The sequence below is a fragment of the Balaenoptera musculus genome, chromosome 14, assembly GCF_009873245.2.
Source record: "Balaenoptera musculus isolate JJ_BM4_2016_0621 chromosome 14, mBalMus1.pri.v3, whole genome shotgun sequence".
NCBI lineage: Eukaryota > Metazoa > Chordata > Mammalia > Artiodactyla > Balaenopteridae > Balaenoptera > Balaenoptera musculus.
Window position 1 is genome coordinate 37,123,748 of NC_045798.1, and position 17,288 is coordinate 37,141,035.

Sequence of the window (17,288 nt, forward strand, 5' to 3'; positions counted from 1 at the left end):
GGGAATAAAGACACAGACCTACCAGAGAATGGACTTGAGGATATGGGGAGGGGGTGGGGTGAGATGTGACAGGGTAAGAGAGTGTCATGGACATATATACACTACCAAATGTAAAATAGATAGCTAGTGGGCAGCAGCCGCATAGCACAGGGAGATCAGCTTGGTGCTTTGTGACCACCTAGAGGGGTGGGATGGGGAGGGTGGGAGGGAGGGAGATGCAAGAGGGAAGAGAAATGGGAACATATTGTATATGTATAACTGATTCACTTTGTTATAAAGCAGAGGCTAACACACCATTGTAAGGCAATTATACTTCAATAAAGATGTTTAAAAAAAAAAAAGAAAAAGAGGGAAAGGACTCAAAACAATAAAATTAGAAATGAAGGAGAAGTTACAATGGACACCACAGAAATACAAAGCATCATAAGAGACTACTACAAGCAACTCTATGCCAATAAAATGGACAACCTGGAAGAAATGGACAAATTCTTAGAAAGGTATAATCTTCCAAGACTGAACCACAAAGGAATAGAAAATATGAACAGACTAATCACAAGTAATGAAATTGAAACGGTAATTTAAAATCTTCCAACAAACAAAAGTCCAGGACCAGATGGCTTCACAGGTGAATTCTATCAAACATTTAGGGAAGAGCTAACACCTATCCTTCTCAAACTCTTCCAAAAATTTGCAGAGGAAGGAACACTCCCAAACTCATTCTGTGAGGCCACCATCACGCTGATATCAAAACCAGACAAATACTACAAAAAGTATGAAAAGGGTCATTTACCTTCGGCCTAGATGCTACTGTGCTCTTGCCACAGTAATATTATTTGTAGCATTTTTAAAAAGAAAACAGGACCACAATTTGTCAGTTCTAGTTGGGGATTTTCTATCTACTTTAGGGAGGTTGTATGTTGTAGGGGATGGAGGCCAAACTGAAATAATGGTTATTGCTATTTATTTTTCTCACAAACTTGTGTATTTTCTTACATTCTCTGAACTTCATTTCCACATCTGTGAAGTTGCTATAAGAATTAGAAATAGTATATTCAAATCACTTTATGCAATGCCTGGCATCTATTAGGTATAAAACAAATAGCACCATTTGTATTTTATTGCATTTCTACAGTGAAGTTAAAGACTCATAATTTGGACCTATTAAGTATAGTCTAGGCAAAATTATGTCTTACAACTTTCTAGTATAACACACTAAAACTTTTTCACACTTATTATCTCTGTTATTCCTCACCAAAAAAAAAGAAAGAAAAAAAAACACTACAAGGTAAACAGAACAGATGTTGTTTCGCTTTAAGGAGAAGGAAACGGGTGGGTGGTTCAAATCATCTCTATCTAGTAGATCAAGGCGGTAAATTCATGTCTTGCATCACTGAATGCTCTAAATCATGTTATTGGGAATAGTAGACAGCTGGAGGTTTTATGGTCTTCTCTCTCAATATCTTCCTCATTTCAGTTGATGGCAACTTTATCCTTCCATGTACCTGAGACCATACATCATGAAGTCACTCTTTATTCCCCTCTATTGTACCACCTCTATTGTATCTCATGTTTAATCAAGAATTTTTTTAAAATTTATCTTCAAAATGTAACCAGATTTCTACTAATTCTCACCACCACCCCTGGTGATCTTTCTTCTGAATTCCTCCCAAATTTCTACTGATGCCACCTTGCACCATCAGCCATAGTCAATTCTCAACACAGCAGAGTGACTCTTTAAAAATATAAGAGATATCACATGACTTTTCTCTCAAAACCCTCTAATGACTATTTTTTCCTGAGTAAACAATAGTCTACAAGGCTTTATATTATCTGACCCCATTTAATTCTTCTCTCTCTTTAGTTTTCACCCCTCCAGCCTCACACCAATTCAACCCCTCCCTGAGAACCCATGCAAGGCTCTCCTTGAATGCTCTTTCCTCAATATTCTCATGGTCAATTTCCTCACCTTTTTCATGTCTTTGCTAAAACATCACCTTCTCAATGAGGCTTATCCCTGGTCTCCCAATATAAAATTAGAATTTATCCCCCAGGCAGTTCGGATCCCCCTACCCTGATCTAATTATCTTTCTTTCCACAGTGTTTTTCTCCTTCTAACACACAATTTATTTATTAAGTGTATTAGTTACACTCTCACTCCCCCACATTAAAATTTAGGTTCCATAAGGGTAAGGAATTTTTGCCCTAATAGATCCAAAGGGCCTAGACAGGTGCCCAGCATGGAAACATGTGTTGCCTAAATGAATACCGTCTTCTTTCTTTCTTTTTTTTTTTCTATATTCTTTACTTTATTAAGAGAGATGCATTACTTTTAATGACTAAAATAAATGTGTTTTTTTTAACATCTTTTTTGGAGTATAATTGTTTTACATTGTTGTGTTAGTTTTTGCTGTATAACAAAGTGAATCAGCTATCCATATACTTATATCCCCACATCTCCTCCCTCTTGAACCTCCCTCCCACCCTCGCTATCCCACCCCTCTAGGTGTGCTATGCAGCTGCTTCCCACTAGCTGTCTGTTTTGCATTTGGTAGCGTGAATACTGTTCTGACTGCCATCTCGCCTTTAGAACAGAAGCCTGACCACCTCCTCCCCAAGCACATGTACACACACACACATGCACATACACACACATGCACACAGTTGATTACTTCTGACAGATCCACTGCTCCTGGGCATTCATTACACCATAGCTCAGTGTTTCTCAAAATACTGTCCAGTTATCAAAATTTTGTCAGGATCAAATTACGAAGGATTGTTGATTAAAAGAATAAATTCCTCACTTCCCCTGCAGAAATGCTAAATTAGAATTTCTGGGGGTCAATCCTATTTGCACACTGGAGTTTGAGAATGGTAGCTAAGCTTCTCTCACTTCCTCTTTGGTTTCCTCCATCTCAGCCAAGTCTTTCTTGTGAAGATCTGTAAAAACAAGCACCGCCTAAAGTGCCAATAACTGAAACACCCACCAGAGAAATTTGCTCCCACCTCCCATATTCTACTCCAGAAAATGAAAAGCACTGGTGTGCATCAGGGTCTAGGTGCTAACATCTAAGCATTCTTACTTCATGACAGAAGTAAAAAATGTCACAGCCTTGTCACATGGCCCTTCTGAAATAATATTTGTATTATTCTTTTTGTACTCTTTTGTTTTCTATCCTGCTGGTTTGGAGCTATTTTCTCTTATGTCCCTAACACAGTAATCCGTGCTCCTCCATCCCTTCCCACCCCACCACCACCTCAGGAAAACCTACACGGGATCCTCAGGCCAGTACTGCTCGGACCCGGGAAAGAAGCCTCCTCTTTTCCTCAGCTCTGACTCTCTTTGCCTCATCTCACTGCTGTACTGGTGAGACATGATGATAAGATGAGGTGCGTGGTCTACATGAAAGGAGCTAAGAACCATTTCAGTTCTTAGACCAGAAGCGTGTGCCTGGTCCAATCCTGTTCTCAGTATGAGGTGTGCCCTACAGGATTAGGGGGTCTTAGCTCAGACCAGTGAAAGAGTTTTGCGGGGGCGGGGGTGGCCAAGAACTCCCGAACGTTAATTTGCAAAATGTATTTTTTATATTCCTTGTTTTTATGGAAACAGAGTACAATAGCTTTCTTCAAATTCTCAAAACATTCTGAAAATCAAAAAAGATTCAAAGCCACTTCCCTCAGGACTCAAGCTTTCATTATAATTAATGTCCTCACAGAAAATCTTCTTTGTATTAAAAAAATATATTCTTTGTTCCTATTTGCCTTGCAAAACCATGAAAATATCCTTATAAGATATCTTTAATTCTGCTCATTGTTAACATCCAACTCCAGTTCAAGATAACATGCTTGCATTTTACCTTCTCCTTTCTGAGATTCAGTCCTACGGAATGAACAAGCAGAGAATTCCAGTGTCTCTGGGCAACCCATACTAAGCAGTGCTTTGGTTTCAAGCTCAGAATCTATAACCAAATCCTCAAACCACATCAATCCTAGACTTGTCTTTTAAAAATTATTTGGTAATGAGAAAATATGAGACATCCTTTTTCAAAATCAAAACTTAAGTATATAAATTCCTTCTTCAACTTCTAAAGTAAATCTAATCTGAATATTTTACTTTCTCTTTGTTTCCTACTAGCACATTAGATTTTAAAGTAATCTGGGGTTCACATTAGGAGTGAAATGTTTTCATTTGAGCAGGAATTTGCATTTAACTTCATTTTTTTTTATTTGAAACCAAACACAATTTTTCATCATATTGAAACATTTAGAATAAATCCAATAATAAATTATCATTTCTCTCTCCTATTTAATTCATGGACAAATGTTTTTTGAGCTCATCTATTGTTCAAGACATGGTGTGAGTTATTAAGGGACATTAAAAAATGCAAAGATGTGTATAATTTCAGTCTTGCTCACCAGAGGCTTGCAATTTTAAAAGATGAATGAGACAAATATACCCATAGTTACAACGTAAAGCAGTAAAGGGTGTGATATATGTTATAGACAGTAGGTCATATGGGAGTTCACTGAGAGAGGGCTCTTTGTGTTGAGATGCATTTATGGAATGCCCCACCGACTATTTACATGAAAGAGAATTGTTACCTGATTATAAACATAGTTGCTCATCAGCCAATTTTATTATTCAGTGTTGATCAGAATCATTTATAAATTTTGGATAAATCTGATAATACACTTTCATAAGACATTATAAATAGCATGGCAATTAGATGCTAAAACTTTTCAGTAAAGATTTAGTCAATTAATCTACTCATAGCGTTGAAACATTCACCAGCCCTCTGCTGATCCGGGAAATGAAGGAGGGAAAGAAGCCAAGTATCTGACGTAGATCAAGTTCAAATGGTTCAATGTCCACCCAGAAAAAGAAGCAGTTCCACAGAAAAAAGAGAAAGTTTCAAAATGAGTTTCAAACTTAACACAAAGGCAAATAATTACAGCTTAGAGTTTGTAACCAATACCTGCTGTGATATAGGAATTGCAAAGTCCTTTGAGTCTCCTTTAAAATGTGAACTTTGAGCCCAAGATAACTGAGTAAATAGCTTTTTCCTTTATTAGCCCCATGAATTTTGAATATTAGAAAATCATATATACATAGTATATATAAAATATGTATAACTGTTGGTGGGAATGTACATTAGTGCAGCCACTATGGAAAACAGTAAGGAGGTTCCTTAAAAAACTAAAAATAGAGCTACCAATGATCCAGCAATCCCACTCCTGGGCATATATCCAGAAAAGATGAAAACTCTAATTCGAAAAGATACATGCACCCCAATGTTCACAGCAGCACTATTTACAATAGCCAAGACATGGAAACAACCCAAGTGCCCATCAACAGATAACTGGTTTAAGAAGATGTGGCATACGTACATACATGCATATATATATATAAAAGAGAATATTAGGCATAAAAAAGAATGAAATATTGCCATTTGCAGCAGCATGGTTGGACCAGAAAATATTATGTTTGGTGAAATAAGTCAGACAGAGAAAGAGAAATACTATATGATATCACTTATATGTGGAATCTAAAAAATAATACAAATAAATCTATATGCAAAACAGAAACAGACTGACAGACATAGAAAACAAACTTATGGTTACCAAAGGGGAAAGGAGGGGGGTAGATAAATTAGGAGTATGGGATTAACAGATACAAACTACTATATGTAAAATAGAAAAGCAACAAGAATTTACTGTATAGCACAGGGACTATGTTCAATGTCTTATAATAACCTATAATGGAAAATAATCTGAAAAAGACATATATAAAACCTATAATGGAAAATAATCTGAAAAAGACATATATAAAACTGAATCACTTTGCTGTACACCTGAAACTAACACAATCTTGTAAATTAACTATACTTCAATTAAAAAATTTGTAATTAAGAAATATGTATAGTGTGTGTGTGTATATATATAGATATATAGATACATATCAATATCTCCAAAAAAGTAAAACACAGTAACATACTTGATTGGAAGATGACCATTTAATACTCACAGTTTACCTTAAGGCTCCAAAAGGACTATGCTTTGTAAGCTTATTTCACCTGAGATGAACGGTACCAGAATTATTTTGCTTAATATATGTTCAGGCATCTGAATTTCTTCCATGTGTTTATGTGACATAATATTATCTACTAACATTTTAAGAGTGGAAACCATAACAAAATACTGCATATTTCTGAAAACAATTAAGCAATTATTTTGTTTTCAGTCAATGCTGAAGACTGTCAGAGAGCCATATCACCTGAGTTATCCCTTCTTTAGCATGACTGAGTTATACATTGATTTATGGATAGAGAATAGGACACTGTTCCAATTCTTTTTCTGAGAATTATTTAAGTCCCCAGATCTCAAAGGAACATCATACTTTCAAGCTGAGAGTATAATAGGTGTGAATATGTTTTTCAGGAACACTGGGAAATCTATTATTATGCAAATTACTCACTTTTATTCAATTCCATCAAAGTTAATCTCCTGGTTGAGAAATATAAATTCTATGAGAAATCTACTGATTGACATTTAATAAAAGTGTATCTTCTTTTTTATAAGAAATTATTTTTGTTTTATAGGCCTCCTATTTTGAGGAGATGGAAGAAACATGTTCTGTTTATTTGGAACTTATGTAACGGTAGTATGAAATTTTAATCAAACTTCACATAAAAATAAGAAAATCTTAAACCCTAACTAAGTAGACATTATTTGTTTACTCCAGTACAAAAAAATGGCTTCACCCAAAAATGATTATAAGAATCAGTAATTTTCCATAGCAACATTCCTTAAGACAACTCATAATCAATGTACATTTGAATCTTCAGAAATAATTACAAATCTTGAAGCTATCAAGTAAATAAGATAACAATACCTCCAAGAATATTTTAAAAACTTAGTAAGTTTTGCTATCTATCTGCCCTATATCTAAACTCTTAGCCAATATTTCATAATAAGAAAAGATCATTAAAATCCACAGGAAAAAAAAAAAAACTTCTACAATGATGTAGCTAGTGGTACCTGACACATATTGGCCAATTGTAACATGCTCTCAATCAATACAAGCATGGGTATCGTGTTGCCCCTTTAAAGTGCCAGCATTCTGGTGATGAAGAATAATCACCTCTTATTTCATTACAACTCTATCTGCACCACATGGGCTTTACTAAATGTTTTATGGGAAGTTTCAAAAGACTCAATTTGCTGGCTCTCCAAGCTATAATAGAAATATAATGTTCCCCAGGGTCACTCTTTCTGGCTGCCCTACTTTGTTTCCTGTCCTGTGCCACCCCCCTTGTCCTGCTCATTCTGACTTTTTCAATAGCCTTGATTAATTCCTCTCATGATCCTTATCTACTAGCACACACCGGACTCTTGATGTTTAAGGATATGGAGTAAAATCTTCTGTTTTGTAAACTAATAACGCAAAACCCTATAACACTGTTTTTCAGCATTCCTCAGAACCCCACTGAGTTTTATTAAGAGCTTATAACTTGCCAGAAAGTGAATAAGTGATTTATGTGCATTTAATCCTCACAAGAAACCCATCAGGTAAGAGACATTATTGAGGCAACCGAAGGTTGAGAAGGCTAAGAAATCTGCCCAAGGTCACTAGCTAATCAGGGGTGTAATTTGCACCCAGGCAGCATGACAACAGAGTCCATGCATTTACCTACCTATACAACATTGCCCTCTCTCATTAATAGAAGGAAAGATTCTATCTGTATTCTAATAAATTTGGTTAATACTGTGTCAATAGCCCTAGCAGAAGGTTAAATGTGTTCATTGTTATTTATCACACATTTTAGCACTTCGCTGGTTCCATGAAGCCCTGTGGTTTACTTTTCGTGGTAGATGGTATAACGTCTCCCTCGCTGCAGGAGCATTCATCTTCCCTACCCTCTTCAAGGCAGAGACATGGACTTGCTTTGACTAATGAAATGTGAGCAGAAGTGACATGTGTCAATTCTAGACAGAGGCATTAAGAGCCAAAGGGTGTCGTCCCTGCTCTTTTCTACCTCTGTCCAAGCAACACACACAATTCCACACAATGCGCCTCTGTCCCATTGGCTCTGAGTAAAGACAGTAACAGTGACAGACCGGAGGCTGCTGCTGACACAGATGGACATTTGTGAGTGAGATACAAAACGTGGTTGTTTTAAATTACTAAGATTGGTACTGGTTGTTACCTGGCTTATCCTGATTTTTTACCAAATTTGTTTCACCTTGGAACCTGTTTTTCACAGAATACCTATTAACACCTAATAAGATACTGATATGACACAGAAAATGGCTGGAGAAACTCGCCCCTCATGTAATATTATTAAAAGATAAAAACAGAAATGTTTTGGAGTCAGTGTAAAAAGCCTTCTTCATGTCACAGCAAGATTGAGGCCTGAGGAAAACAATACTTAAAACTGACAATTCTTTCTATGATGTTCAGCAACAACTTCATAAAGATACCTATACACAATATAGCTGATCCCCAAGAGTCACCTGAATATATTAATTCATTCATTCAATAATTATTTTCTGAATGCTCACTAGATGCTACCAGTATCAGTTCCCACTCCCAATCTACCATGTGTTTGTGTCCCTAACTCACCCAGAAATAATGTTGAAAACTCTAGCTTCCCAACTTGTCTCACAGAAGTTTTAAATATTTTATTAACCTCATTGTGATGACTTTATTGAGATGTCAAGTTGGCTAGGATATAGTTCCCAGTGATTCAGTGGAACACTTGTCTGGGTGTGCTGTGAATGGATTTTGCAGATGTCACTGGAGTCCCTAATCAGTTGAGTGTAAGCAAGGGAGATTATCCAGAATAACTGGGTGGGCCTGAATTAATCAGTCAGAAGGCTTTAAAAGCAAGGCTGAGAGAAAAAAGACATTGCGCTTTGGCTTTTGTCTATGGCTCAAATGCCACACATTATTCTGCAACTTATTTTACTCAACATAATATTTTGGAAATTTATCCATATTAACATAGGTAACTCTAGTTTTGTTTTCTCCTGTCTATGGACATTTATGTTTTTCAATATTATTGCTTCTACATAAAAAGCTGCCATAAGCATTATTATACATCTCTCTATATAAACATGTATAAGAGTTACTGTAAAGTACATATCTAGAGGCGGAAAGTTTCTTCAGCTTTACCAGATATTGGCAAGTCACTCTATAAAGTTGTTGAACAAATTTATAATACCACCAGTAGCGTACAAGCTGTACCCTTATTCCAGACCCTCACCAGCACTTAGCATTTTCAGCCTTTGTAATCTTTTTTTTTCTCAGCCTTTGTAATCTTGATCAGGTTGATAGATATGAACCAAAATCTCACTTTCAATTTTATTTTCATTTCCAGTGGGGTTGAGCGTCTCACTTTTATTAGACATTTAAATTTCTTCTGTGCATTGCCTGCTCATTTCCTTTATATACTTTTAAGAGTTTTGTGCTTTTCATACTGATCTTTAAAATTCTTAATATAATTTAAATAATTTATTGTTGGTTATGATCATTGTATATATTTGTTTCTGTCTCTGAGATGTTTTCTACTATTCTGTTAAAAGTAACATTTTAATCAGAATTTTATAATTTTAGTGTATTCAAAATGATCACTGCTTTCTTTCATAGTTTGCTTCTTGATGCTTTCTCAGCCTTGCTCTGTGGTCTCCTACTAATTCTGTGATGCCTGGGTGTCCTTTCAAAAATGTCCTTTGGTTAAAATTGACCAGAGACATTCTCTGTTGCTTTCCAACTAAGAAAACCTTAAAACCACATTATGACTTTATCTGAAAAACAATTAAACTTCAGGCAGGAAAATCTTTGCATAATAACACAAAAGGCCTGCTTAATTCCTGAACAAACATATAATCTTTCTTCAAAATTTGAGATCAGATAGCAGATATAACAACACATGGGTGAGATTCATAGCATATTTATATTTCTGCATTTTATGAACTCATATGCAGACAAAAAAGATAGTCAGATGGGTAATGGATACTTTTGAAAAAACAAATTAACTATTAAATATAGTGTGAAATGGAGACATTTTCACATTACTTCTCATTACCATGGAACTTTCTGCAGGTTTCTGTGAGTCCTTGCATTTTGTGAAGCTGACTCTGAGTAAGATAAGTACAATTAAAAGAGAATACAGAGGGAGGGAGATGCAAGAGGGAAGAGATATGGGAACATATGTGTATGTATAACTGATTCACTTTGTTATAAAGCAGAAACTAACACACCATTGTAAAGCAATTATACTCCAATAAAGATGTTAAAAAAAAATAAAAATAAAAAAGAGAATACAACAGAATGCAAAAATTTGAGTTATAATTCTCAAGTCACTTCTCAAAATTAGACAAACTAAAACCACTTGCAAAATGATTAGAATAACTGTAAGGAATATAAAAATCTCAGAGGCTTATGAGGACCAGGCTGTTTCATCTACTAAGATTTGCCCTTAGTCATCCAGTCTTAAGAATAATGGTTGTTCTTGGAATCACTCAAGGGTCAAGAGATGAAACCAAAACAGTTTTTTTCTTTCTTTCTGAGATGGCTAAAAAACATTAAGGAGGCATAACCCATTAATTTAAAGTTACATCTTACCGAAAAGTTCATCTGGCAAACTATGGAAAAATTAGGCAAGGTTTTTAAATAGTTGTGCTCGTAGTCTTGTTGCCTACTGCTAAGTGATGCTAAAGATTGTTATTTTTTTTCCTGTCACAACAAAATTGGTCCTGTGATAACTGATTCCATGAAACTGAACTTCTCCAATTCCAACTCCAAGACATGTATATAGCCTCTATACACCTAGCAACGATATATATATATATATATATATATATATATATATATATATATATATATATATATATTGTGTGTGTGTGTGTGTGAAAACATATTTAGCCATGTTTCAGTATTCAGGAGAGTACAAAATATAGTTAGAAGTCTCAAAGTATGCAATTCCTATTTGGCTTTTTCACTGAGTCCCTTTCTAGATTTGTTTGTTCTGATCCAGGTGCCAAAAAGTGCTGATAAACATGATGACATGAGGTAGGAATTTCAGAAATCAAGGAGTAGAATCCAACCATACCTTGGCCTACAGTTTACTCTGTCAAAAGTTCCAGGGATCAAGGGTCAACACTAACTTGCTATTGAAAATTCACCGGCCTTCCTCAGACTCATTTGTACTTTGCTATAACACCTCTTCTATGTGGCTCCTAATGTACTTTGGGTAAAACACAATTGGTGTGCTTAATGCTTTAATTGGTTTTCAGACTGGGTTTTGTTTGTATATGTTTGGGAGTGAATAATCCATAAGGAAGAGCCTTTCTCTTATTGCTTTCATCTTGTTTTCATTTTCTTGATAGAAGTTCCTTTGCATAAAGAATGCTCACCTTATAGCCAAATGTCACCTTACCCTCACAAGTGGTAAGAATTCGTAGGAATACTCAATAATAGAGAGCACTTAATGGATAGTACCAATATTATTCTTTTATAGCCAGTGTACTCACTGTTTATAAATAGAAAAGAAAGAGTAATGTTAACAAAGATGAGAAATAGTCCTCTGGCTAATCCTCCAAATCATTTTATCTGTAACTAATCTGTAGTCAGAACAGGAAGTTGACATAAAGTAAAAAAGGTTGTTCTGACAAGACCTCTTCATTGGGTAAGAGTCTCTTAATTAAAATGTGGCATTTCCGAGTATATGTTGTTTCTAAGTGGCGGGAAATTATGTTAACATGCAGCATTAACTATTTAGGAGACAAAGGCAAACTGGAAAGAATAGTAAAAACTGGCAAATGTGATGTCCTTGGTTGCACTTACTTTCTTTGTAAATATTCTATCTTTCCACAATACATACTATAGCAAATTTTTAATCTCCATGGGGGAAAGTAAAGTCATTAAAAAATTTATAACTATTTAATATCAGTTTGTGGTGCTCATATTTTAAGATCTTCTAAAGTAATACACATATTAGATTGCTGGTCTAGATAAATATATTAAATAGATTTTTCATTTTTATTTTACAGTCCACATTTCAGAACAGTGTTACAAACCTCCAGTGGTACTTCAGGTCTGAGTACTTGGCAAAGTAGATATTGGTGCCTCATTACAGCAAACAAACTGACATATGTGTAAGTCATTTCTAACAGGGTTAGGTGCATATATATTTAAGAAAAGAAGGATTTGTTCATTATCTCCTTCCTCATGGTGGAGCACATCAGGCTCTGCAATCAAATAAAACTGTACTGGGACAGCATAAAGTGAAATATTTTTATAATAACTAGGAGAGTAAATATTTGCTTCTTTCTAAAGAAAGAGAAACCACCCATCTTCGGCAACAGTTGTGATAGTGACAGGCATCATTTGTCCTGTTACTCTCAGGAAGTCTTTCTCCCTGTCCTTATCAGCAGGGTAGGCAACAGCAACTAAGTCCCTTTGTGATAGCATAATTTTATGCCCCAGGAAGCTTACATAATCCAAATACTGCTTTGGAATAACTCCAGAACAAATTGGACTTTTGAGAAGAGTCTGTTAGGAGTAAAGGAAGTGCTTCCCACAATCCTGAAATTGTATGACCCTAATTTTGCCAATAAACCTGCATAATGGCCCGAACGTTGCCGTTGGAGAGTTGCCTGTTCCTTACACTGCCTCAGTGGGACTGGAGCTCCTGTTTCACTCTCAGCAGGGAGCAAAGGAGGGCCACTCTTTTCGCTTGTTCCATGTGTGTCCAACTCGTAAATTTAGGGTAAAGGTCCCTGCATTTGTGAGTCTTAGGGTGTTATATCTTGCTGTCTGTCATATTGTCAACTTAACAGATCTCTGAAGGCCAGGACTCATCTGTGCTTCCAGTACCCCACTCACTTTTGATGGAAATGTAAACTAATTCAAATTTCCAATTCTCTGCCACCACAAAAGAGAACAAGAAAAACCTCTATAAACTGGTATGAGCAATTACCAGTATAAGTCATTGTGAAAAGGTAAAAACAAGTGTGTACAGTATATGACTTTGGTGCCAAAAAAAAAAAAAACAAACAGAAAAATGAAGGGAGGGAGGAAGGAAGAAAAGGATGGAAGGAAAAGCCATAAAATAATGAAAATGATGGGGTAGATGAGAACAAGGAAGGACAGAAATGGTAAGAAGTGTACCACCTTTTTATAGTCTAAGTTTTGAACCATAACAATATTTTATCATATTTCACATATTCAAAAATAAAATTAAATCAAAAGCAGGAAAAAATAAACCCTAAATCATATATAGAGAGAAATAAATGGACATAACTCCATAGCAAATTCATAACATTGATTATGAAAAAATAAATTAAAAAGAGAACTTCCAGATACAGAACTTAATGTACTATTTCAAGGAAAGAAATAAATCCAAAGAGGTCTTAAAGTTGACTTAGTAAGTTTGTTATTAGTGGAAATATTAGTAGTGTAATTCTAAAACTATTATCTGTGTGTGTACATATAGACTAAGGCTAATATGTAAATATAATAATGTCATTAGAGTCTAGGATTTTCACTGTAAGCAAGAGGAGATTCAAATACAAAACTTTAAAAATATCAGTAAGGAAACACTGTACTATTACATTTGACTGGAAATATCTGTATGAACTCATGTTATTTGCAAGATATACATTACCTAAAACTCTATCTGTAACAGAGAAGAACAAACCTGACTCTACATTGGATCTATTCCTCTAGCTCTAACCTTTGTGCTCTGTTGCCTGTGCTGAGTCATGGTGGCTCTGCACGTTTCCTAAAAGAATGTTACCTATAGCCTGAAATATACATAATACCCCTGTCTCAATGCTCTGCCTCCCAGGCTTGAGCTTTAAAGGTATTAACATTCTTCCATTCATATAAAGATAAAAAGTTGCAGAACAGAAAATAACCATTGTCTTGTTGGAGGTTTACAGGACCATTGTGACCAGACCTAAGTGGAGGGCTGCAACAACATAGGATTATCACACCCCCTCTGGTGACTGGCAAGCACCAAGAAGTCTGCAACAACCAGCCACACTCCCCTCCCCTTTTAGTATAAAAGAAGCCTGAATTATAACTCAGGTAAGATGGTTCTCTGGGACACTAATCCACCATCTTCTGAGTCTGCTGGCTTTCCAAAAAAAATCACTATTTCTTGCCCCAACACCTGTGTCTGGATTTATTGACCTGTCATGCAGCAAGGAGTAGGAGCTTGCACTCAGTAACATGTCTACCTACTGAAAGGATCTACAAGAAATGCCACTTCAGTAACAATGAACACATTACACCCAGAAATTGTTTTCTAAATATCATTCTTCTCGAAATGGTCTAGAGCTCCTTGGGAAAACAGCTGATTCCAGGTGTGGTGCAGAAAAAGTAGGAGAACCTGGAACAGCTTGTAGTTCCAGAAAGCAAGGGACTGCTCAGTGATTAACGGGGTCACACCAAAACGACCCAGGAACCAGCTTCCAACCAAAAATGACTAACAAATGTAAAGGGTATAATAAATATAATACTAAAAATAATTTGTTTACAGTGATACTTTTTTTTTAAAGGAAAGAAGGAGATAAAGAGGAAGAAGGAAGCTAGCTAGTAAATGTAGGACAGAATTAGAAAATGACCATTCTTCATTTAGTGTGGTTTAGGCCAGGATCATCAATGGACACTAAACCCTGGGTAAGAGAATACTGGGAAATAGATTATCATAGTAGCAAAGTATCATATATCATAGATTGATGGTTGATTACTGAGGGGGAATTGGCAATTAAAAGGTCTGACAGTCATCACTGTAACCCAAGTGTAACAAAAGTAAGGTCACCAACAGTGGGATAACCTAACATTTATGTATCTCCTGATATAAGACATTAAGAAGAATACATCACTTATAAAGCATTATTGTAAGAAATGTTTATCCAGTATTAAATCATGAGGAAACCAGCAAACAGTTCCAGAATGTGTGACTTTCTATGAGCCGAATGGCTTGGGCTCTTTAAATATTCAAGTTCACTTTAAAAAGAGGCAAAAGAGACAGAAAATTAAATTCAATTGTGAACTTTAATTGAATCTTGGATCAAAAAGAAAGAGCTTTAAAAGATAATACAGGAAAAACCTGGGAAATTTGTGTATGGACTCTACATAGTCTTTGATCCAGCAATTTCACTTGGAGAAATTTATCCTAGAGATATAGTCACAGAAATAGACAAAACTATATAAAACCATTTGCAATAGCAAAAAAAAGGAAGAACCTCAAAGTTCATCAAAATGAGAGTTATTTAATCTAGGTATTATTATATAGTCACTGAAAATCAAAACAAATTTATTCGTACTAAAATGATCAGCTGTCCAAGATAAATATATTGCCGAGCAGGAGGAAAGGCAAGCCCTAGGACAGTATTATGTTTTGACACTATTTCTCTTTTAAATAATCTTAACAAATACTGACAAAATTAAAAGCCTATTTATATTATAACATATAATATTTCTACATGGCATGATCTGAGGATGCACTGTCTATAACAGATACTATAGAATTCGGTCTTTTCACAAAGCATGTGTTATTTTATAATCTCTTCAATTTAAATTCCCCCTTCTCCTACTACTCTTGCTAAGAAAATGTGTGCAAAACAAATGCAAAACCCCAAACTGTAACATTTCTAGAATAAAACATGGGAGAAAATCTCTATTACTTTAGTTAAGGCAAATATTTCATAGACATGACATCAAAAGCATGGTCCATTAAAGAAAAACTGATAGACTTCATCAAAATTAATAATATCTGTTCTTCAAAAGGCACTGTTAATAAAATGAAAAAGTCACATACTGGTAGAAAATATTTTAAATCACATATCTGATAAAAGATATATCTCAAATATATTAACAAAAAATTCTGAAATTTTAATAAGAAAACCACAAAAAAATGGACAAAATTTGAACAATTGTTTCAGCAAATAAGCCTGTGATAATATACTCAACATCCTGAATGCCACGTGCCAGTGTGCAGAGGTGGGATGGCCCTGGGCCTGCGTTACTGTGCTTAGGACACCCAACGCACTCCACACTCTTGTTGAAATCAGCACCTGCCACCCCTCTGCCGCTGTCCTGAGTCACTGTTGTCCTCACAACTCAATGAATAAAGTGTGTGCTTTATGCGTAAAAAAAAAAAAAAAAAGCAAAGCAGAGAGATTCCCGCACAGAGGTTCAGTGCCGACCAGCACTCACCAGCCCAAGAGTCTTGTCTGCTCACCCACCGGGGTGGGAGGGGGCTGGGAGCTGAGGCTCGGGCTTCGGTCGGATTGCAGGGAGAGGACTGGGGTTGGCTGCATGAACACAGCCTGAAGGGGGCTAGTGCACCACAGCTAGCCGGGAGGGAGTCCGGGAAAAAGTCTGGAGCTGCCAAAGAGACAAGAGACTTCTTCTTCCCTCTTTGTTTCCTGGTGCGCGAGGAGAGAGGATTAAGAGCACCGCTTAAAGGAGCTCCAGAGATGGGCGCAAGCCGCGGCTATCAGCGTGGACCCCAGAGACGGGCATGGGACACTAAGGCTGCTGCTGCCGCCACCAAGAAGCCTGTGTGCAAGCACAGGTCACTATCCATACCCCTCCCAGGAGCCTGCGCAGCCCGCCACTGCCAGGGTCCCGTGATCCAGGGACAACTTCCCCAGGAGAACACACGGCACGCCTCAGGCTGGTGCAATGTCACGCCGGCCTCTGTCGCCACAGTCTCACCCCACATTCCGTACCCCTCCCTCCCCACCCCCCCCCGCCTGAGTGAGCCAGAGCCCCCGAATCAGCTGCTCCTTTAACCCCGTCGTGTCTGAGGGAAGAACAGACACCCTCAGGCAACCTACACCCAGAGGCAGGACCAAATCCAAAGCTGAACCCCCGGAGCTGTGCGAACAAAGAAGAGAAAGGGAAATTTCTCCCAGCAGCCTCAGGAGCAGAGGATTAAATCTCCGCAAGCAACCTGATGTGCCCCGCATCTCTGGAATACCTGAATAGACAATGAATCATCCCAAAATTGAGGCAGTGGACTTTGGGAACAACTATAGTCTTGGGGTTTTCTTTCTGCATCTAATTTGTATCTGGTTTTATGTTTATCTTAGTTTAGTCATTAGAGTTCATTATCATTGGTAGATTTTTTTATTGATTTGGTTGCTCTCTTCCTTTTTTATTTTTATATATAGATATATATTTTTTTCTCTTTTTGTGAGTGTGTATGTGTATGCTTCTTTGTCTGATTTTGTCTGTATAGTTTTGCTTTTACCATTTTTCCTAGGGTTCT